Source organism: Zingiber officinale, chromosome 8A (genome assembly GCF_018446385.1).
Source record: "Zingiber officinale cultivar Zhangliang chromosome 8A, Zo_v1.1, whole genome shotgun sequence".
Classification (NCBI taxonomy): domain Eukaryota; kingdom Viridiplantae; phylum Streptophyta; class Magnoliopsida; order Zingiberales; family Zingiberaceae; genus Zingiber; species Zingiber officinale.
The window spans coordinates 12,374,112-12,398,649 of NC_056000.1; the positions used below are offsets into that span (position 1 = coordinate 12,374,112).

Below are 24,538 nucleotides of genomic sequence, written 5' to 3' on the forward strand. Positions count from 1 at the left end.
GCCCCTTAGGGTTTTCCCTCACCTAGGGTTACCGCCCCCTAGGACCTAAGGTTACCACCCCTTAGGATTTTTCACCTGCCTAACCGCAGCTAGGACTTTCCTGAAACACTTATTCAAACATGTTAGATCACACACAAACTTAACTTTGAATCCTTTGCCATTATCAAAACTAAGGTTCGATCGTCGGATGCTTCCCGCACCAACACGAAGCATGTTGGATTCTCAGTTGGTGGCTCAGTAGTTGTCATGAAACTTTGAGATCAATAGTTAGGGCAGTGCAAAAAAACTGGCAAACCGAAATCGGTAGCTTACCGGTTCCGGTTTACCGGTTCCGGTTTACCGGTTAATCGGTTAATCGATTTTAACCGGTTCCGATTAACTAATTTTTACCGGATTACTGGTTAATTCCCGATTTTGGATTTGTTTTTATCGGTTTAACCAGTAAACCAATAAAACTAGGAGCGGATCATCTTCAGCCTTCCTTCCTTCCTCCCTCCTCCTCTCCAGGTCACCTCTTTCAATTCCTCCTGTTTCCTCTCTTCGCGTACACCGGCCGCATGATAGTTTCGTTGTCAGATGACGCCAACAGTTGGTTTGAGACCAATCTGATTTCCGGTTTGAAAATGATTTGAGACCAATCTGATTTCTATGCACGTGTCCTCTTCATATTCTTCAGTGCTAATGGATTATAACAAAATACCATGTACTTGTCAGAGCTCAATGCAATTCAAAGATGGCATATATCAAGCAGGTCAGTTCAATAATAAGATGTTACAAAAGAAAGGAGAAGAAAGTCAATCTAAAAATAAAAAGGATAAAAGAGAAGAAAGTCGATCTAGAACTAACTGGATGACAGTATTGCTGCTGGATCTTTACAAATGGGAAAATTTTATCGATTCTCAGTTGGAACCGGTTAACCGACAAGAACCGGTTCAACCGGAACCGGTAGAACTGATAAGATATCAATCGGTTAATCGGTTTTAAATAAATCATGGTAAATCAGAATTAACCAGAACCGATAAACCGGTTAACCGATCGGTTGAACAGGCCTATCAATAGTGAACAACTAAGGTTGTACGCAGAGGCCTTTGAGAAATTGAAAGTAAAATTTCAAGAAGTGGCCTTGCAGAAAGTCCCATGAGCGAAAAATCAGAAGGCTGGTGAGTTAGCCAAGTTGGCTAGCTCCTTAATCCCTTGGACTCTAGACAAGCCTGTGGAGCAAACGTTGTTGATAGCTTACATTGAATGGCAGGCCGAGCTAGAATTACAGAACGATTGGAGAGTGTTGTTAATTTCATTCCTCTAATAAGGAAGTTTACCTACTGACCCAAAAAATCATATATGATCAAGAAAAGGGTCAGTCAGTTCACATTGGTTGGAGATCACTTGTATAAGAGGGTTTTATCTCATCCTCTACTCAGATGTATCAGGTTGAATGATGTGTAGTATATTTTACAAGAGATTCATCAAGGTTCTTGTGGAAGCCACTCGGGAAGCCATTAGCTCGCTCGGAATATTTTGCTAGCCGAATATTTTTGGCCCACTCTGCAAGCTGACTCAGCTCGGATGGTAGCCACTTGTTTATCGTGTCAAAAGTATTTGAACATCTAGCACCACCCTACAAAACTGCTGAAGAGCTCAAATGTTTCATGCCCGTTCGACCAATGGGGGATGGATATTATACGACCCTTCCTGATAGCACTTGCTCAGAAAAGATTCCTTTTGTGGTCGTTGATTATTTTTCCAAGTGGATGGAAGCTAAGATGCTGGAAAAAATAACTAAGCAGATGGTAATGAAATTCATGTGGCAGAACATCGTATATTGGTTCGGAATTTCCTACAAGCTCATTTTGGATAATAGAAGGCAGTTCTAGGGTTGGAAAAATCTAGGAATAGTGCTCAAGTTATGATATCTTGCAAGCTTTCATCTCTGTGGCATATCTTCAAAGTAACGGTCAAGCGGAAGTTACTAACAGGAAAATCATCAAGGGACTCAAGACTAAGCTAGATTATGTTGGAGAAAGTTGGGTGGATGAGCTGCCAGTGTGTTGTGGTCCTATCACACTAATCCTCGAGAAGCCACAAGTATAATGTTTTTCCATCTAGTTTATGGTGGAGAAGCAGTCATCCCGGTTGAAGTCGGCTTAGAGTTCGATCAAAAGCAACTGTATGATGAAGACAACTCTGATCGGTGCCTTATGGAGCTCGATCTGATAAACGAAACCAGAGATAAAGCTAGCGCTCAGTTGATAGCATATTGTTGGAACCGAAAAGTAGCTAGAGGGGGGTGAATAGCCCTTCGCGTGCTCATCGTCGGCGTTGCTCGTTTCTTCAAAGTGATGCGCAGTGGAATACAAAGAAACAAACTACAACAATGCTAACAATAGGATTTTACTTGGTATCCACCTCATAAGAGGTGACTAGTCCAAGGATCCACGCACACACACACACCTCCACTAATAAACACTCCTTTTCGGTAACTACCGAAGGCGGAGAAGCCCTACAAGACTCTCAATACAAGTAGAAGAAAGGGTAGTAAAGAATAAGCAAAAGCTTACAAGAGATGCAGTAAAAACCCTAGCTTCTTCTTCTTCTCGTTGCAACTCGCCTCTTGACTTGGATGAACCTCCAAGAACCTTCAAGAACTGGCGGTGAGGAGCTTAGAGAGTGCTGGGGAGGAGCTGTGATGAATCTGGAATGAATCGGTGAAGGGATGGAAGCCATCGCTCGCCTGCGGCTCAAATACGACGCAACGGTCGGATCCCGATCGATTCGAAAACTCCCAATCGATCGGGAGGCTTTGGATCGATCCACGGATCGATCCAGAGCGCCTCTGTGCTATGGAAAGATCCAGCGCTTATCGCGCGAACCAGCAGCGTCCCAATCGATCGGCTGATCGATTGGGACCTCTGGATCGATCCACTGATCGATCCAGAGGCTCTCTGTTCGCTGGGAAAGGCCTGGATCGATCCATTGATCGATCCAGCTCTTGGTTTTTGCCCAAAACCAAGTCCCAAGCCTCTCAAACCAACATTCGGTCAACCTTGACCTGTTGGTATATCATGCCTAGCATCTGGTCACTCGCTTGACCTGCCAAGACTCCCCACCAAGTATCCGGTCAATCCCTTTGACCCACTTGGACTTTTCTCTTTGTGCCAAGTATCCGGTCACTCCCTAAGACCTACTTGGACTTTTCTTCATCGTGCCAAGTATTCGGTCAATCCCTTTGACCTACTTGGACTCTCACCAGATGTCTGGTCAACCTTGACCCATCTGGATTTCTCTTGCCTGGCTTCACTCACCAGGACTTTCCCAATTGCCTAGCTTCACTCACTAGGTCTTTCACCTGGCTTCACTCACCAGGACTTTCCTCCTGCCTAGCTTCACTCACTAGGTCTTTCCTTCTGCCTAGCTTCACTCACTAGGTCTTTCACCTGGCTTCACTCACCAGGATTTTCCTCCTGCCTAGCTTCACTCACTAGGTCTTTCACTTGGCTTCACTCACCAGGATTTTCCTCCTGCCTAGCTTCACTCACTAGGACTTCCCAGTCAAGTATCCGGTCAATCCTTGACCTACTTGACTCTTCTTCAATCAACCTTGCATTGTCAAACATCGAAACCCAAACCAAGACTCAGGCTTGGTCAACCAGGTCATCCTTGACCTGAGGGATGTTGCACCAACAATCTCCCCCTTTTTGATGTTTGACAATACCAACACTATCACTTACAATACCACATGTAAGTTAGGCTAATCCCATAGCCTAAACCTTCTTCATGCCACTAGGTAATGAATACATAAGTTAAGCCCTTCATTCTCCCCCTAAGACGGCAAGCTCCCTCTAGGTGATAAAAGCCTAACTTACTCCCTTTCATTCTCCCCCTATTGGCACACATCAAACCATGCCCCATTTTTGGGCACACATCAAACCATGCCCCATTTTTGGACACACATCAACAAATTCACTTGTTGAAAACTCTCCCCCTGAAGAGTTGCTCATCGTTGTTCACAACCTCACTCGTTGTGATCAACACGATAATGAAGGTCCCATACCCTTCATTATCCTTAACCATACATTCTCCCCCAATGTAGGCAAATGCCCATCCTTGAGCATTATCCACTTGAAGCCACTTGAACAATGAGGATATCCACTCCCCATTAAAGTTCAAACGCTCAACCTTGAGCATGTTCTTAACGGAAGGTTAACCACCTTCCAAGGTTCATAAAAAAAAAAAATTTTCATGTCTTTAAAGAGTCCCTCCCCCTAAAGACATGGTGGTAACTTCTGTCATTGCACCAACAATGACTTGGAATCCCTAAAACTTTAGGAAACCCAATTATAGAAGTTTTGAGGTTCAAATATTCAAAATTTGAAACAAACCTCAACCTAAACTTCAACTTAGCCTTCCTTAACCAATCCATCCTTGTTTTTCACACGAAAACACCCTTTTTATGTATACAAATGTATTTTGAGGGGTTAGGAATGGTTACCTAGACTAAAATAGGTTCAATATGCTGAAAATAAGCTTTCCCAGTCAAAATCAGCATCTTCGATCAATTGGAGTTAGGTTCCAATCGATTGAACCCTGCTGAATCGATCCACCGATCGATTCAGTCTTCTTGGATCGATCGGCTGATCGATCTAGCGAGCTTCTGCTCGCTAGAATTGCCTTCTGAATCGATCCACTGATCGATTCAGACACTCCAATCGATCTATGGATCGATCGGAGCTCTGATAGTTGCTGAATTTCAAATTCAGCCAACTTCAGAAACCCTTAGAAAATTCTACAAAAATCCAAAAATCATGAAATTTCGTGTAGACATTATTTAGGGCATACTTTATCATGGAAAAATAGTTTTCTATGAAAATATATCATATCTTCAAAGATTGACACAAGCTTGAAAACTTGCTAAAACTTTAGCGTTTTCTTCAAGTTTGTGTCTAACTATTCAATGGTGATTACTATCAAAAGATAGCCTTCACCAAGGTTTTCCAAAAGTCTTTTAAAATAATTTTCAAAACCAATATCCCATCACATTCCTTGGGCTTAAAGCACATGACTTGTACATTAGCTTTCCCAATGATGGGAAAACACATAACTATGTGTTTTGATGAACCTAAAACTCAAAAGAATGCACTAAATCAACATGTTGAGTTTTGTTCATCATCCTAACATCTCACTTGTATCTATTGTGGACAAAACACATACAAGTCATCTTATAGGTCTTTGTGAGATGTAAAATTTGGTTTTGCCCTATTCTAGGGATCATGCATATCTATCTAGGCATTTTAGAGATATTAGACATCCACCCAGGATGTCACTTGTTAATAAGTGTTGTTAAATGCCATTTGTCCTTAATTACAAGGAATTAAACTTAATGCATGATTATGCTATGGCATACATCAAAATGAAATAACTTTCAAAAAAAAGATTCCTATAATTACATGATGTATGTATGACATGACATGATATTTTTTGTATTTTCATAATAAGGTATGAGTGCAAAAATAAACATGATGTCATGACATATAATGGGCAAACAATCATGGCAAGATTCAGCATAAATAAAATATACCTAGATTATCTATCTAAGTATCCTTAGGCTTAGCTAATCCTAAAACTTAAACCCTAGATTTGCCCAAAGTGCTTCAAGAAAGTGTCAAAACCTAATTTGACATTTCTAATTCTCTTTATTACTTTATACCAAGTGAAATTAAGCATATTCCCCAAGTGTTGGCATATTTCATTGTTCCACAAGAGAAGCACTTTAATTTAAGGCTTAGATTTGCCTTAAATTATTAAGAAAATACCAAAATCCCAACTTGGTATTTCTTATGTTTTCCTTAATTTTGCCATTTTTTTTTAAATAAAATTAATACTTCTCAAATTTTGACACATTTTACTCTTCCAAGGAGTAAATGATAATTCCATTTCATTTTCAAAGGTTAACAAAAACCTTGAAACTGCTCCTTGAGTGTCAATTTCCTCAAGGTTGGGTTAACTACCCTTCTAATCGGAGTTGACACTCTCTAACCCATCTATGGGGTAGAGAAGATGCTCCTAGGAACCCAACACCTATTGGTGCTCCTTGGATGCTCTAGGTACTCAGTAGGGATAACTTCCCTAGATACCTTCCTAGTGACCATGTTGGGCTTCTTAGAAGCCTTGGTCACATTTTCTAGGTCAACTCTAAGGATAGCCTCCCTTGTGACCTTGTTAGTGACTTTCTTAGACTTCTTAGAAGTCTTAGTCACTTTGGTTGCAAAGATACTTCTAGGGATATCTTCCCTTGTATCCTTGACTTGACCTCTTGACCTAGGGTTGGTTCCATAACTATATGGAACCCTATGGTAAGAGATTACATCCTTCTTAGCCTTTGGTTTGTATCCCAAACCCCTATGGCCATTAGATGACCTTTGTGCTCCTAGACCTAGGCTATACTCATTTTGCCCTTTTAGGATATTTTCATCCTTTTTAGGGTCTTTTCCATTTTATCAAGCCTTGACCTCAAGACTTGATTTTCTATCACTAAGTCCTTAGTTTTTGGTTTTCCATTAAATTTATGAGCATTTTTATTTCTAGGCTTGTAGCTAAGGTCCTTAGTGTGATTGCCTAGATTTTTATCTACCTTCCTAATCCTAGGTGTGGTAGTTTTAGCATGGTAAGCCACATTATTTTCCTTAATTTTACCATGCTCTCTATTCTTATGATAAATAGCATTAAAATGATATAAGTTAGAACTAGCATGCTTTTTACCATAATGTAAAGGGGTAGGCTCAATAAAAGTTACCTTCCTTTTTACCTTAGAGGCTCCCCCTTGACTTGAGCTTCCTCCTTGAGCCTTGACCATCTTCTTCCCCTTAGGGCATTGACTCCGGTAATGCCCCTTTTGATTGCAAGAGAAGCACACAATGTGCTCCTTGCTCTTCTTTGTTCCGGGGATGGTTTCCTTTGGCTTCTCCTTGCCCTTAGGTGCCACTTGGCCCTTCTTCTTGGCCAATTTAGGGCACTTGCTTTTGTAGTGCCCATGTTCCCTACATTCAAAACATATAATATGATTCTTATTATTAATTGAACTATTTATACCTTCTTGTGTAGGGGTGGCACTTGCTCCTCCATTTGATATGAATGTAGAGGCTTCCTCTTGATCCGAATTCGATTTCCCTCCAATTGATTTATCTTGACTTGTGGAGGTGGAAGCTTCTTCATCCTCTTCTTCTCTTGACCCGGATGTGGAGGATTCTCCTTCTTCTTGATCCGGTGTCACCAAGAGTTGTCAATCCTAGAGGTGGAGGCTTCACCTTCTTCTTCATCCTCTTGTACATGAAACAAGGAATATGCTCCTTCCTTGCTCTTTTGATTACACCCCCTTGAGAATGAAGCTTCTTGGATTTCCTCTTCTTCGGAAGTTGAGCATCTCTCAACTTCGGAGTCCTTCTCTTGATCTTGCTCCAATGAGTCACCCTCTTTGGATTCTTCTTGGTTAGGTACAGTGGAGGGGATCTCATGAGCCTTTTCCAATTTTCTCCATAGCTCTTTGGCATCTTCAACTTCTCCAATTTTCTCCAAGATGTTGCTCGGCAGTAGATTGACCAAAAGCTTGGTCACTTTGTCATTGGCCTCACATCTTTGGATTTGTTCTTGGCTCCATTTACTCCTTTTGAGAACTTTGCCCTTTGAATTCCTTGGAGCCTTAAAACCTTCCATTAGAGCAAACCATTGCTCTATCTCCATCATCAAGAAATTTTCAATTCTTGATCTCCAAGAATCGAAGCTTGTGGATGTGTATGGTGGAGCCACCCTTGTATCAAATCCAAGTCCATCTTGGAATTGCATCTTGAAGTTGAGCTTCTTGAATTCTTTGACTTTGATGAATTTGCTCCAACTTCTTCACCCTCTAGCTTTGCTTGTTATGCTTGACCCTTCCGGCGATGATTCCGGTGAAGAGCGGCCTCGCTCTGATACCACTTGTTGGGACCGAAAAGTAGCTAGAGGGGGGGTGAATAGCTCTTCGCGTGCTCGTCGTCGGCGTTGCTCGTTTATTCAAAGTGATGCGCAGCGGAATACAAAGAAACAAACTACAACAATGCTAACAATAGGATTTTACTTGGTATCCACCTCACAAGAGGTGACTAGTCCAAGGATCCACGCACACACACACACCTCCACTAATAAACACTCCTTTTCGGTAACTACCGAAGGCGGAGAAGCCCTACAAGACTCTCAATACAAGTAGAAGAAAGGGTAGTAAAGAATACGCAAAAGCTTACAAGAGATGCAGTAAAAACCCTAGCTTCTTCTTCTTCTCGTTGCAACTCGCCTCTTGACTTGGATGAACCTCCAAGAACCTTCAAGAACTGGCGGTGAGGAGCTTAGAGAGTGCTGGGGAGGAGCTGTGATGAATCTGGAATGAATCGGTGAAGGGATGTATTGCAGCCATCGCACGCCTGCAGCTCAAATACGACGCAACGGTCGGATCCCGATCGATTCGAAAACTCCCAATCTATCGGGGAGGCTTTGGATCGATCCACGGATCGATCCAGAGCGCCTCTGTACTCTGGAGAAAATGCCTGGATCGATCCACGGATCGATCCAGCGCTTATCGCGCGAACCAGCAGCGTCCCAATCGATCGGCTGATCAATTGGGACCTCTGGATCGATCCACTGATCGATCCAGAGGCTCTCTGTTCGATCCACTGATCGATTCGCCTCTGGATCGATCCACTGATCGATCCAGCTCTTGGTTTTTGCCCAAAACCAAGTCCCAAGCCTCTCAAACCAACATTCGGTCAACCTTGACCTGTTGGTATATCATGCCTAGCATCTGGTCACTCGCTTGACCTGCCAAGACTCCCCACCAAGTATCCGGTCAATCCCTTTGACCCACTTGGACTTTTCTCTTTGTGTCAAGTATCCGGTCACTCCCTAAGACCTACTTGGACTTTTCTTCCTCGTGCCAAGTATCCGGTCAATCCCTTTGACCTACTTGGACTCTCACCAGATGTCTGGTCAACCTTGACCCATCTGGATTTCTCTTGCCTGGCTTCACTCACCAGGACTTTCCCAATTGCCTAGCTTCACTCACTAGGTCTTTCACCTAGCTTCACTCACCAGGACTTTCCTCCTGCCTAGCTTCACTCACTAGGATTTTCCTCCTGCCTAGCTTCACTCACTAGGTCTTTCACCTGGCTTCACTCACCAGGATTTTCCTCCTGCCTAGTTTCACTCACTAGGTCTTTCACCTGGCTTCACTCACCAGGATTTTCCTCCTGCCTAACTTCACTCACTAGGACTTCCCAGTCAAATATCCGGTCAATCCCTGACCTACTTGACTCTTCTTCAATCAACCTTGCATTGTCAAACATCGAAACTCAAACCAAGACTCAGGCTTGGTCAACCAGGTCATCCTTGACCTGAGGGATGTTGCACCAACACTTATCACCAGTAAATGAAGCAAAATTATAATCGGAGAGTCATCCTAAGATTTTTTCAAGTGAGTGACCTAGTTTGAAAGCGGATCAAGTCAGTCGAGGATGTTAGTAAGTTGGAGCCACAATAGGGCGGACCATATAAGGTAGTGCAGAAGCTCGCCTCGAGTTCAAACTTTCTTCAAGACGTTGAAGGGAAAAACTTGGATCAATCGTAGAGTATGAATCATCTCTAATCTTATCTGACCTAAGAATAGACTTGTAATGCGTTTATATATCCCGTTGAATATTCACGCTTAATGAATGCAGGCAAATTCAGCTCAAGAAATTCCATTCTAAACTCTCGAGCCTTAGCGCTAAGTTATTAGTGGATTTCTCCGTTCCTTAGACTATCCAATCAAAGGTTTAATTCTAGACTCTCGAGCCTTAACGTCGAGTTATAAGTCAGTTTCCCCGTGCCCTTCGAGCATCTGGCCAGAGGTTTAATTTTAGACTCTTCGGCTTGTGTGCCAAGTTATCAGCGAGTTTCCCCTTGCCCTTCGACCATCTTATCGAAAGTTTAATTTCAAACTCTCGAGCCTTAATGCCGAGTTATAAATGAGTTTTCCTGTGCTCTTCGAGCATCCAGTAGGAGGTTTAATTTCAGACTTTTGGGCTTGGATGCTAAGTTTTAAGTGGGTTTCCTCGTGCCCTTCGACCATCCGGTAGGAGGTTTAATTTCAGACTTTTGGGCTTGGATGCTAAGTTTTAAGCGTTGAAGGTTACTCTAAAGCATTCGTGCCGAGTTATAAGCGGATTTCTCTATGCCCTTCGACCATCCAATCGGAGGTTTAATTCCAGACTCTCGAGCCTTAGCGTCGAGTTATAAGCGAATTTCCTTGTACCCTTCGACCATCCGATCAAAGGTTTAATTCCAAACTCTCAAGCCTTAGCACCGAGTTATAAGTGGATTTCTCCATGCCCTTAGAACATCTGGTCGGAGGTTTAATTCCATACTCTTAGGCTTGGATGCCAAAGTTATAAGTGGGTTTCCCCGTGCCCTTCGACCATGCAGTCAGAGGTTTAATTTCAGACTCTCGAGCCTTTTGTGCCGAGTTATAAGCGAGTTTCTCCGTACCCTTTAATCATCTGGTCAGTGGTTTAATTCCAGACTCTCGAGCTTTAACGTTGAGTTATAAGTGAGTTTCTTCATACCCTCCAATTATCCGATCGGAGGTTAAATTCTATACTCTTGAGCCTTGACACCGAGTGATAAGTAGGTTTCCTCATGCCCTTCGACCATCTAATTAGAGGTTTAATTCCAGACTCTCAAGCCTTAGCATCGAGTTATAAGCGGGTTTCCCTATTGCCTTCGATCATCCAGTCAGAGGTCTAATTTTAGACTCTTCAGCCTTAGAGTCGAGTTATAAGCGAGTTTCCCTGTTCCTTTCGACCATCTGATTGGAGGTTTAATTCCAAACTCTCGAACCTTAACGCCAAGCTATAAGCAGATTTCCCCGTGCCTTTCGACCATCCAATCAAAGGTTTAATTCTAAATTCTCAAACTTTAGTGGTGAGTTATAAGAAAGTTCCCCCGTGCCCTTCGACCATCCAATCGGAGGTTCAATTCCACTCTTGAGCCTTAGTGTCGAGTTATAAGTGGTTTTCCTATGTCCTTCAACCATCTGGTTGGATGTTTAATTCCAGACTCTCATGCCTTAGCGCCGAGTTATAAACGAGGTTCCCTGTTCCTTTTGACTAGTCAGTTGGAGGTTCAATTCCCAACTCTTGTAACCTAACACCAAGTCATGGGTGGGGTCCTCCGTACATTTATATAGAAATCCTGAAGCTGCTCACTCAGCACCATGCAGCCGCTCTCACTCAGTATGATTCAACCGCTCGCTCAGCACCATTCAGCTACTCACTCGGCATGATTTAGCCACTCGCTTGGCATGATTCAATCATTCACTTTGTGACATTTAGTCGATCTCTCGACGCCACTCAACCGCTCTCTCAACACCACTCAGTCGATGGGTTGGATAAATTGATTAAGGTCGAAATGCTCGAGGGATATCTATTTATTATTCACTTAGTCAATATTTCATCAATAAACCTCTAATAAGACAGTGAAAGGAGGTCAGCGGATAGCCACCTTGCCAAGGGTTACACGCACCCACTAAAGTACAAGGTTTTTGATCAGTCAGGGTGATGCTTAGTTGTGCGACAACTATTTTAGCACTACTAGAATAAATTGTGGGCATAAATTGACACAACACCAAGAAAAAAATGTATGACACAAAGCTAAGGAAAAAAAGCAAAGCTAAAAAGTAGTAGAAGAATATATATAGTAAAGTAACACATGTTCTGACACTTTTACAAGGAAAAGGGGAAGAAACCCTGGAGGAAAAAGTTCTCCTAAGAATATTAAGTGAAGTCCAAGAAAGCATCATCTGAAATGTCCTCCAAAATCTTCTGGTGGCGGGTGAAATTCTTGGGGATGTCCACTATCAGATAGCTAGCTTCCCTAAGTTGCTTCATGGCTCCTTCCACAACATAGCCAAACATCTTTGAGGTACGTTGATCAAGCAATATATTGAACTACCGATAGCGCAAGTAATCCAATTTGTAAGCTTCTAGCTGCTCGGACTCCCTAGCCTTGTAATCTGCCAGCTCGGCCTTTAATACCTCCATCTCAGTGTCCTTGGAATACAAGGTACGTTGTCTCTCTTCAAGCAGAAGGCCCTTAATAGTCAGTTTGGCAGCTTTGTCGACCAGCTCGGAAGTAAGGGTGGTCTCTATTTCTTTTAGCTTCCCAGCAAGGGCTTGGTCTTTAGTGTTCTTTAGGTACCCATAGTTTCTGAGTGGTCTCCGATCACATGCGGGACTCGGAAGTCTGTAGTTGTTTCTAGAGCTTGTATATTTGCCACGCCTAGCTGAGTCCTGTATCCTTCTATTCAATAAGGGTCCGATTGGGTCTCAGCAGTAGCTCGGCTTGGCTCTCCAGCTCTTTCATTAAGTGAGCCACTTCATCTCGAAGTCGCTCGGAGGAGCCCTGAGAAGTTCTTGCTCCTTTCATTGAGCCCTTCAGGGTCCGATAATGATTACTTAGCTCAGCCATCTTTTGGCAAAGAGACAAGCTAGTCACCCAGAACTGACGAACTAAATGATAAATTAAAGCGAAGCACACAAGAAAAAATATTATACAACAGTGGAGAAAGTTTACTCCTGTGACATCTTAAGAGAAGTGATCAACCAGCTCCTCTAGGGAGCACTCGGTTGTGTGTGCTCAAGAATTTGTCCAAGTATGTGCCAACAGGCCTTATATTTTTATCAGGTGATTGGGGGCAAGTGGCTTGAAGGGGTTTGCACAAAGCCACTCGTGATAAGACAGCCTGAGTGTAGCGCTGACTTTCTTGGGCCACAAGCCTTATGAGCTAGACTTGGACTTAGACTTTGATTTGGGTGTCGAGTATATTTTTGAACGTGGCCCTGATGGTTCAATCGACAGAGGAAGTAAAAAGGAAATTGATAATGCAACAATCGTTTCGGCCGATAATGCAGGGTATGGTGGTGTCTGCTCAGACGAAATAGGAGTCTGACAGTCAGCTCCGAGTTCAAGAGGAATTGACGAGGAACTCTCTCCCCGCTCGAACAATGGGAGAGGTGCTAGCACTACGGTGGAAGTTTATTATATGGGTGTAGCTGAGCAGCGTCTCTTACAACGTTGACATTGAAGCAGGGACTCGTCGGAGGCAGTGGACTCAGAGGGAACTTCTACGACCATCATAAAAAACCAAGGAGGCGGCAATTCCTCAGTGTTAACGACCGCGTCACTCCCCGTGAGTTAGTTAACACCCTCCTCACTTGTCGGCTCCTCGATTGAGCCCACCATCCAAAGTCCACGGCTTGCTAGTTCAGCCTCACCATGTTCGTCCATTTCTTCATCGTCCAACTTGGTGGAATCCCTAGGCAGGCTATCCATATAGTTTTAGTTGCAAAACAGAAGAAAAAATTAGCCAGATACAACAGTTGAGGGAGGTCGAATTTCTCACTAAAACTGTCAAGCAGCCTAGTTTGGAAGGGGATGAGTCCGAAGATAGACAAAACACCCTCCAAGAGTAGTTGGTGAATGTTGAACTTTAGATCAGACAATTGACTAGAAACAGTGAGGTAGACCGGCTCCCAGCAGAATCCACTTAGGTCTAGAGAAGGAGGCAATTCCATTTATCAGCCGGTCTGGAAGGATACTAGAGGAACCGACTGGATGTAAAAGTAATGAGACTTTCAACGTTTGTTGGAAGTGGACATTTTATCGAAGAAAATAGAGTTTGCTTGGGTTTAGAGGATAAAAACACCTGACTCAGATTTCTTGAGAGAATAAAAATAATGGAAGACTCGGGGTATAAGAGGACTCTGTTAAATGGAAGAGGATGATGACTCCACACAGTAATCTAATGGAGTTGGGGACTAACTGTTGGAGCAGAATATGGAAATATATATAGACTTCGAAAAAAAAGGGTGTAATGGGAAACGAAGGCCGCCCAAAATTTGATCCTTAAAGAAAGTTAGGTAGCTAGCAAGGGGAAGGTGGGGGCAATCATGACCAGAGGGTATGATGATGTGGTGGTCGTGGGGGAGATTATAAGTAAGTCACATCTAATCCACTTCCCCGTCGTTGAAGTCAGAGGAGGTAGAAGTGTATTAGAGACCATGGACGGCGGTGGGAGGAGCAGTGGCCATGAGGAACAGGAAAAGTGAATAGAAAAGGGGTGAAAACGAACTTACGACGGAAAGATGAAACATAAAAAAAATCACTGGCGGCAATGACGGAAGTTGAAGAAGAAGTCGAGGAAGAAGACAAAGATGAAAATAAGAAAATGATAGAAATTGCATCAAAGGTTGTAAACCTTAAAAACCCTAGCGGCTCCCCACTATAGTTGTTTGATCATGGGAGTGAAGGAGAGAGGATTAATCAACACCGTAAAACTTGAACTGCTAGAGGTCACATCAAATCTCAACAGTAACATATCATTTTAGATATTCTTTTCACAAACGTGCTCCACGTGGCAGTAAGATATAGGCTGCATTTGTTATGATGAGAGGCTGTAAGCATGCTTATGAATAAAAAGCGTTCTCATTATACTAAGCATTAATGGTGAATGATGTGCTATGTTTTCAAGGGACGAGTATGACGTCATCTCAAGTCAAGTGACGGATCAGGGACCAAGCGTCCAATTGGAATATGAGAAACACAAAAGGACATAAATGTCTAATCAGTCGGGCTTGCAGCCTCCTTTGACTAGACTTGAATGGGAGATTTGTAACAGTGAATTAGATAGGTCCCCGAAGTGGGGGACAAAGTCAATAAGGTCGGTTAATGTGGTTGTCAAAGTTAAGGAGGTGTCAACACTCGAAGCTAGCATGGTAACATGGCCCAACCGAGTGGTCCAGCCGATCGGATTGTGAGTCCCTCCCGACTCGATGGAACCTTGAGTCATATTAGTGCTATTTGAAGTTGAGTCCTCACGGTTTAATCGGATATGAAAGACATATAACCCAACCGGAATCCTTGGCCAACTAGAGATCGAGTCCTCAATATGGTCAACATTCCTTAGCTAATCTGACTCTTCTCTGAGAACAAGGTCCGATCAGACTCCTTGGTCGGGCGGAGGCTGAGTCCTCAGGGAGGTCAAGTCCTCAGAGAGGCCGAGTCCTCAGATGGTCAATATCCCTTAGATGACCCGACTCCATCCGAGAACGAGGTCTGACCCGATGTTAAAAGGGAGTCGGTCGACCTACCATCAAAGCGTATTCAGGGTCCACCAATCCAACAGTCTAATATTCCTTCTTGGCATTTTGTAGAATGGTTGTCAGAGAATCAAAGGAATATTCCATGTGCAATCCGCATAAAGAAAGTTTTTACCCTTTAAAGCACAGAAATGGTGGGTCTATTTTAGAAAAATTATCAAAATCCCAAAATAGTCGGCCCTTCTTTAAAAATACATCAATATTCATACACAGAGAAAAACTAACACTATATATATAAGGGGTCTCCTCCTAAAGGTGCAGGTACGTAAAATTATATACTTGGATCTCATTGCTCATTTTTACCATTTGTCGCATTTCATTTTCCTCTTGATCACTTACCTGACTTGAGCGTCGAAGTATCTGTATCAGGGACCCTTTGCTGGCCTGTTTGTTGATGTTTTTTCTCTCTACATTCTTTTTTTTTTTGACATGCAGGTTCGCTTGGCGCCAGCTTTCTCTACTCTAAAGTCTTTTTACGGTCAATATTAAAGTTACCTAGCCGGTTGTCCGTCTTCCTCTGATTTCATAATGAATCACTTTAGAGTGTATTAGTTGGAACAAATACTACAGTTTGATCATGACAACCACGATGATGATTGATTAGCTTGTATGTTTCCCTTGTTATAGTGTATACTAAAAACCTAACTTTTGTATAAACATTTATTTAGAAATAAAGAATCACAATGGTCAAATACCTACATTTATTTGTTAAGTGTAGTTGTTCAATTAATTTATATTGTAGATAACATGGTGTGTGGTGTCACACACAGAAGATCATGTTATCAGTTCTTTATAAATTATAAACAGTTGCTCACGACTAAGATGGAAAGGAACAAACCATTGGAATAGTCGTAGTGTAATTAGGTATTAGTTTATCTTGACTAATAAATTACACTAGTACACTTTAAATGTATTGAGTAGGATCATTTTAGGTAAGTTCTTTTTATAATGACTTGATAAAAGAACTAGACCTTAGTTATTATAGAAGTGCGTGCTCTTAATTCTAATATAATAACAAACACATATGTTTAGTATTTATTTCTTTGACTTATCAATGGGTGAGATTTAGCTCGATAAATCAATAAGCCCGATAAGTTGGGAAATTATATTACTTATAGTGTGTGTTGTTAATTATAAAAGAAAACTGTGTCCTAGTAATCTAGGTTGATAATGTCCCCAAGAGTAACTCATAAGGATTGTCATGTTAAACCCTGCAGGTGGTCTTAGTCCGACATGACGATGAGGTTGAGTGGTACTACTCTTGGACTAAGATATTAATTAAGTGAGTTGTCAGTAACTCATTTAATTAGTGGGCATTCGACATCTTAAACACAGGGAGACTAACACACTCATAATAAGAAGGAGCCCAAAATATAATTTGAGATTGGTGCGGTAGTTCAATAATAATTCTTTAGTGGTATGAATTATTATTGATGAAGTTAAGTTGTGTGTTCGAGGCGAACACGGGAAGCTTAATTTCATCGGGAGACCAAAACTAATTCCTCCTCTCGGTCCCTATCGTAGCCTCTTGTAGAGATTTATACCCACCACATACCCACTTCTTACCCAACCCAAGGGGGTCAGCCAAGCTAGCTTGGAACCCAAGCTAGGGCCGGCCAAGACCCAAGGATAGAGCCAAGATTAGTGGTCGGCCCTAGCTTGGAGTCCAAGCTAGGTGTGGCCGACCACATAGAAAATAAAAAGGGATTTTTATTAAAACTATTTCTTATGTGGATATCATGGTTTTAAAAGAGAATTTGAAATTTAAATCTTTCCTTTTATAGCTTTCTACAAAAGATTAAGAAAAGATTTGAAATCTTTCCTTATTTGTAGATTGAAAGGTGGATTTTAATTTTAAGAAAACTTTCCTTTTTAATCATGTTCATAATCTAAAAGAGAGTTTAAAAATTAAATATTTCTTTTATAAGTTTCTACAAAAGATTAAGAAAAGATTTGATGTCTTTCCTTATTTATAGATTAAAAGGAGATTTTAATTTTTAGAGATAACTTTCCTTTTTAGAAATCATCCACATATTTAAAAGAAAGATTTTAATTTATAAAATTTCCTTGTTATAATCCACCATGAAGGAAAAAATTATTGGAGAAATTTTTTATAAATTTTCGGAAACAAATTAGGAAGTTTTAATTCTTGTGTTGATTAAAACTCTCCTTGATTGGGATTAGAAGGTGGCCGACCATTATAATTAAGAAAAGGATTTTAATTTTAATTAATTAATTTTTTCCTTTTCATGGAAAAAGAATTAAGTAAGTTTTTATTTAAATTTTCTTATTTGCCAAGACCAAGGATTATAAAAGAGGGGGTAGAGGTGCTTTCATGGATAACTACTCTATTCTTTTCTTCCTCTCTTTTCCTCCTTGGTGTGGTCGGCCCTAGAGGTTCTCCCTCTCCTCTTCTCTTCTTCTTTAGTGGCCGGTTTCATCCCTCTCTTGGAGCTCTTGTTGGTGACCGGTTCTAGCTAGGAGAAGAAGGAGAGAAAGGAGGCTTTGTTTCTTGCATCCCTTGGAGCTTGGTGGTGGTGGCCAGACCTCTACTTCTCTTGGAGAATTGATGGTGGCCAAATCTAGCTTGGAGAAGAAGGAGCTTGGTGGTTCTTGTCTCGGAAGATCGTTGCCCACACAACGTCCGAGATCAGAAGAGGAATACATTAGAAGATCAAGAGGTTATTTGCTTACAAAGAAAGGTATAACTAGTAATTGTTTTTCGCATCATACTAGTTTCCTTTGTATAGTTATTTTTGGAAATACCAAACACAAGAGGCATATGATTCTAGAGTTTTCGGTTTTGTTTCGGATTTGTGTTTCTTTTGTTTTATTTTTCGAATTTGTGATTCGATTGTTCTTTTTGGTTAAATCTAGAGTTATATAAGGAAATTAAATATTAACTTTCCTTAAAAGGCTTTGTCTAGGCGATGGTGGATGCTCCCATACCCAAGAAGGTCATGTGCCTCACCATGCAGTCTTGGAAGTCAATTTTGAAAATTAATATTTAATTAAATTTATAACATAGGTGGATTTGGATCAATAGTGTTAAGTTCCGCTTGTGATCCAAGTCTAAACCATTAAGAACAGATAAGTTAAATTTGGAATCAATAATGTTAAGTTCCGTTTGTGATTCCTAATTTAATTTTTAAAGAACATAATAGGTTGTTTAGGAAACAAGTGAAAAACGATAACTATGCTGCTGATATTGCTTCCATAAGGGAGGCGAGAGTCCGTATTGCTCCATATATTCATGAAACTCCAGTGCTTACCTTGAAGTCTTTAGATTCTATAGCTTCCAAATGGTTGTATTTCAAGTGTGAATGCTTTCAAAAAGGGTAGAGATCCTATCTTGAATAAGGCAATTATCTCGAACAATTTATGAAGAATCAGAATATTTAGTAGTTAGCAACTTTATCAATTTTATTTCAGAGGAGCCTTTAAGATTAGGGGAGCTTCAAATGCTATATTCTCCCTTTCTGATGATCAAGTTGCCAAAGGCGTTTTGACACACAGCAGGTTATCTCCATATAATTTCAAACAATAATGTGATTTATTTTTAGTATGCCTTTGTTTTTTGTTATTCTTGTTTTTTCTTAGGTCGGTAATATAGTTTTTTATTGCAGTGGTAACCATGCTGCAGCAGTGGCTTTGGCTGCAAAGCTCCGTGGAATCCCAGCATATGTTGTCATACCGAAAAATGCTCCAAAATGCAAGGTTGAGAATGTCAGGCGGTATGGTGGTCAAATCTTCTGGAGTGAATCAACGATCCAATCAAGAGAGAGTATTACTGAGAAAGTTCAGCAAGATACTGGTGCAATTTTGGTTCATCCTTTCAACAATAGATTCACCATCAGGTTTTGTATTTGTCATTGACCACTTGATCTAATCTCCATTGTAACTTTGGTGTCACATTTTGTACATTGTATTTTGTACTTTGTACATGGTAAAAAGTCAAACTCTTTGACTACCTCCTTAATGTCTCCTATTATTGATATTTCAAGTCCCGTTGTGTCCATTACTATTACTATGAAGAAATTGAAAGGAAAGAACTACGCTTTGCGTGCTGCAATAGTTTGAGTTTGGTTTGTGGTTCATGATGTAATCGGCGATCTCTTCCAATTAAGATAAGACATTGGGATAGTTACTCACATTGGTTGACTTTAGATTTTTGAGTTGACTGTAGTATTTTATAAATCACTTCAATTGTCAAGGTCATTTAGAATAGTTCTGACAAGGTCTTCACTATTATGTGCCTTCATATTGTTTGCTCTGAGTTAAAGCTAGTGAATGCTCAGATTTTGGGAGCCCCTTCCATTCTACTCCCGTCAGATGTGTAGATGTGGAGGATGTTGGCATTTACCATAGTGGCACAAGTTGGTGTTGTCCTAGATCAAATAATTCGGGGAACTATTGACTAACACCATCAAACATATTTAAATTGATTATAATTGAATTATAATATGCTTCATTTCTGTGTTACTAGTATGTTCCAATTTACCTCTAGAAGTTTGTGAACTTTGTTTGATTATTTATTGTCTGCTATCTATATATTGTATTGCCATTTCTTTTTGGAGAAGTGTGCTTCAATTTTTTTCCCCCTGATGAAATCATCATTGTATTTGTACCTCCCTATATGCATTCCTGAACAAATGGTTTAGAATTTAAGCTTGTGCTATCTGTAAATATTCAGTTTTTTGCTGCTAAATTGTGTTCGAAGTTAACACTTTTATCATGTGTATTTCTATACACAGGAAAAACATAATCAGGAATTTCACTGGTAGCTAAGATCTGTTATTTTGACAATGAGGTTAGTACTAGTTGTAAGACCGTGCGCGGACAGACAACACGCAAGGCACACTTAAGCGGTACGTTACCCCCCCAGCCCCCTCGGGGGGAGCCGGACCGAACAAAGACACAAACAATAGTAGGAGTGGGAGCTTACGCTCTGCTACCCGCACCAACACTAGTAATGCGTGATATTTACCTTTTCTTTTGTCTTGGCCTTGCTAGATGTTGTCTGTTTAAACAAAATTTCAAAAAATTGTTTTCGTAAATTAGTTGACGCTATTGCAACTGGCCTGAAAATTCACAAATTCCATAGTTCAGGACCTTTTAGCTTTTCTTTGGGAGTTATCAGTAACATCAAGAAATTAAATGAAGCAAAAGCGGTTTCTTTACGAGTTATCAGTCATGTTTCACGAGGAAGCATGGTTTTATAAATTCTCAGTTTATATCTTAAAGATTAATCATTTTTCAGTTTCTGGAATGTCTGGGGCTGCAAGTGAGAAATTGTCCTGATAATTTCATACTTCAAATCCTTGAATGGCTTATCTTTTTCATTTCAAAGGAATTATGCTACTCCATCTTGTCCTGCATTAGCATCATTTTCTCATATGACTGACAGTTACATCTGCTTTGACTTCGTTGTCAGTGGTTTATCAAGAGGCAAAAGAGAACTCTTTTTGAAGTTCTTGAGAAGGTGAAAGCCGGTAAAACCAGAAAGTTCATACCTAAATTGGAGCACTCTTTCGACGTGCATGGTATCCGGAATAGATGAATTACTGTAACTCTGTGATCCATTGTGGTTTTCGCAGAGTTGATGATTCTCGGCTTCATCTCCTTGCTGTTGACATTTAGTCAGGACTAGATCGTGAAAATCTGCGTGCCAAAGGAAGTTGCAGATTCTATGCTGCCATGTCGCCCTGATGCAGAGTCAACTGGCAGAAATAAAAGGCGGCTGCTCGCGCTAGGCGTAGGATTTTAGCTGCTGATGGTTCAGTGGTTGAATGCCCCCCAGTGAGTAGTGCACAGCAACTTCCAATTCTCTGATTGTTTGGTTGAAAATAATCTATTGTAAACAAAATCTAAGAAGCTTTCACTAAAATGTTCAGTTGCGATCACTTGTAGGAAAAGGAGCAACTGATTACTGCCACAGGCTTGCACCAGTTGCACATTCTGATCTTCTTTTTGGCTGTGTTTCATGTGGTAAATAGTGCTCTTATAATGGTCCTTGGAAGAGCAAAGGTGAATCTGCAGTGACAGAGTAGTGGATTACATTATGTATCATTCTGAATAATTCCATAGCATTGCCTGAGGATGATTTAGTTTAGCTGTTGCAGTATCCACTTTGCATTGATAATCTTCTCTTGGGAAGATACACAGACGGAAGGACTGGGAAAAGGATACGACATCGGCTGAGTATGCCTTCACGACTGGTATATATATGTTCACTATTCTTTGTTTTTTTGTCCCAAATTTGCATCCTTGGATCCTAGTTTGAGTGGTAAAAGTGCAGAACCAGTATATCGTGATGCAAAAGGTTTGAGTTCTCTGACACGACATTGAATTTGAAATTTTTTCATGTACATTTGGAAGCCCAGATTCTACCGGTTTTGTAGTTTTATATTTGCATGTTTCTGACTGCTGAGTGACTGAATTATTTTCTGCAGGGAAAGCTATTTCAAAGGAAGAGCTACTGAAACCAAAGGAGGAAGAGAAACCAAAGGTATTTTTCACACACTTCATCTTTGATTTGGTGGTCATGTTTACCATACGTGTCAGTTAATTCCCAAGAGCTATATTTTTTTGTTTCACTTTTATTGTTAGCTATATGAGCACAACATGCTATGCTTTTGATTTATTATTACAGCTATTTATCAGAAAGGAGAATTATTGGTACACTTTTGATTGTTTAATTATAGGCTCTCTTAGTTGGAAGCAAGTGTAGTGTTGATTGTGTAGGAGTGATTTGTAACCCTTATTATTATTTATTAGTTTTTGCATAATTTTTTATGTTGGATCCATTGCTGTCTAGTTGATTTTCATTTGCTCTTTTTGTTTCTTTAAGTTCACTTCCATTTGCAATCTCTTCATATATTAGTGACTAATGGTTGGTTGCTGTTCATGGATTTGTTATAGCGCTATTGGTTGTTTCTACTAAAGAAAGTTAACTTTTATCAGGAATATTCTTCTGTGATCTTCCTACACAATTGAGAGACTTTGTAAAACCAAAGTAACTAATTTATTAGGTTGAAATGATAGATGAGTGATCTCAGTCTTGGCATGACTAACATTTTTTTTTTTTATGTTCAAAACCTTTCATTTTGTTTTGTATGGTTCTCTCTAAGAGCATGGACCTAGTTATCTTTTGACAGCTGAATATGATTCTTTTACTTCATTTGTAACTGCAAATTCAACTTTCTGATACCTTGTGAATCACTGAAGATCCTTATTGCAAACATTGAAGTAAGCATTGATGTGGTTGAGATAAATGATGAATAGGTCTCTTTTTAAGCATTCAAATTAGTCATCTTGTTACCTGGTGCTCTTACTACTTTTTCAACTATGATTTTTTGTCTTGATTTACTAATATATTATTTATGTGTTTTTACAGTTTACAAATCTCAAGTACTCCAGAGTTGAAATTGATGAAGTGCGGTTCGAGTGGGTTGAATGCATGCTAGATTACATTTTTTGGTCTTGATTTACTAATATATTATTTATGTGTTTTTACAGTTTACAAATCTCAAGTACTCCAGAGTTGAAATTGATGAAGTGCGGTTCGAGTGGGTTGAATGCATGCTAGATTACATTTGAGACAGTTGTACCTTAATGTGTTAACAGAATGTTATACTTTGATTTTGATATCTATTAGTTAGCTTTTGATGTAAAAAAAATATTTGGGTATTTTATGGATATTGTTGTAAGAAGATTATTTATATAATTTGTGAATATTTGTGTATTTTATGGATATTATTGAATGAAGAATATTTGTACAATTTGTGAATATTTGTGTATTTTTTTTTTGTTATTGTCGGTTTTAAAATCAAATCTGTGCTGTTAGAAAAAATACATATTACATCGGTTTTCCACCGACGTAAAACCGGTGTTATAAAGTAATATTACATCGGTCATTTATCGCTGCCAAAACTGGTGTTATTAACATACTATATTACATCGGTTTTACACCGTGTATGAAACGGTGTCGTTAAGTGATACTACACCGGTTAATAACCGATTCGAAAACCGGTGTCGTTAAGTGATACTACACCGGTTTTAACCCGATGTCTAAAATGGCAGACTTTTAACATCGGCTTCATAGACATCGGTCGAAAATCAAATAGACACCGGTGGAAAACCGATGTCTATGAGCGATTTTGTTGTAGTGAAAGGTTTCACACTTGTACAAAATTTTTATACAGTGGAACCGGTACGATCTTCCTAGGACCAACCAATAATTGGTATCAGAGCTAGGGTTTGCCTCTGTGTGTTTGGTTTTCAAATAGATTATGCACATGTCATACATAATTTAGGCAGGATAATAGTAGGATGTGCTAACTTTGTTGTTGCAGGCTCCAACTATTATGCCATATATATATTGTGTGTGATTGGACTCTTGGACATGTCAAGGGCATTTTATTGTGTGTGCATGATTGTAAAATTAAATACAGCAGGAGCTGTATTAGTTATTAGAATTTTATATTTTTGTTTTGATCTAGATTACATGTACATTCCTTTATGCAATATAGGATCGATATATGTAAAAAATTCTATTTTTGTCGCGGATCGTATCCTTGCGAGGCATGGTGTTATCGGAGGACTAGAGGCGCAGCGAAAAAAGGAAGCTCAATGGACCCGACGGCATGAACCTGAGGGCTGGTAGCACGCAATGGACAGTGATGGAAGAAGCTATAATAGTTGAAAAATTAATTTCCATATTTTTTGCTTTTATTTACTGTGATGTGTGTGTGCATGTGATGTATGCTAGCATAGGTTAAAATTCCTCACCATAAATAACTAAGTGGGAGAGGGATTAGTATATGAATCCCATGGTCTCCATTACTGGTTTGTAAGTGATGCAACAAGCTTGCGCGTTGGCTCTGAGTGCCTTCCTCCATATCGGATGAGTTTGTTTGCGGATCACTAGATCAAACTTCCATTTTAGATGGTTATAGGAAATTAATTAAGAGCGTATGATCTTCTCCATCGGAAGGGGCATAATATTATTTAATGGACTAAGTATCAAGTAATGGTATACACTTAGGCTCATTTAATAGTATCCTCCCCATCGGAGACACTGCTATTATTTGTGTGACCGAAGGAAAATCAACTATTAATTTGTCATAAAGATAGGTTGACAACATAATAAAATTATAACCCTCCTCTTACAAATGTTGAGATTTTGTATACATCCACACTATCGTGGCATACAAAATTCATGAGGATTTTAAGGTGTTAGTCTTGACAAAATATTTTTGTGATTCTTAGGATTTAAAATGTTGGTAAATCCCCTAGCTGTTATACTATAGGATAAACTTAGT

General features: G+C 40.1%; 2 long non-coding RNA genes across 2 annotated transcripts; both read left to right on the plus strand.

Annotated features, from left to right (window-relative positions):
* Nucleotides 1-18,500: 18,500 nt before the first annotated feature.
* On the plus strand, nt 18,501-19,123 carry LOC122011762. Its single transcript, XR_006120027.1, has 3 exons — nt 18,501-18,553; nt 18,648-18,734; nt 18,842-19,123. It is a non-coding gene; the product is annotated as an uncharacterized LOC122011762 (long non-coding RNA).
* Nucleotides 19,124-20,982: 1,859 nt separating this feature from the next.
* LOC122011727 lies at nt 20,983-22,666 on the plus strand. The gene is made up of 5 exons (XR_006120016.1): nt 20,983-21,014; nt 21,126-21,242; nt 21,373-21,537; nt 21,668-21,723; nt 22,612-22,666. It is a non-coding gene; the product is annotated as an uncharacterized LOC122011727 (long non-coding RNA).
* The last annotated feature ends 1,872 nt before the right edge of the window (nt 22,667-24,538 follow it).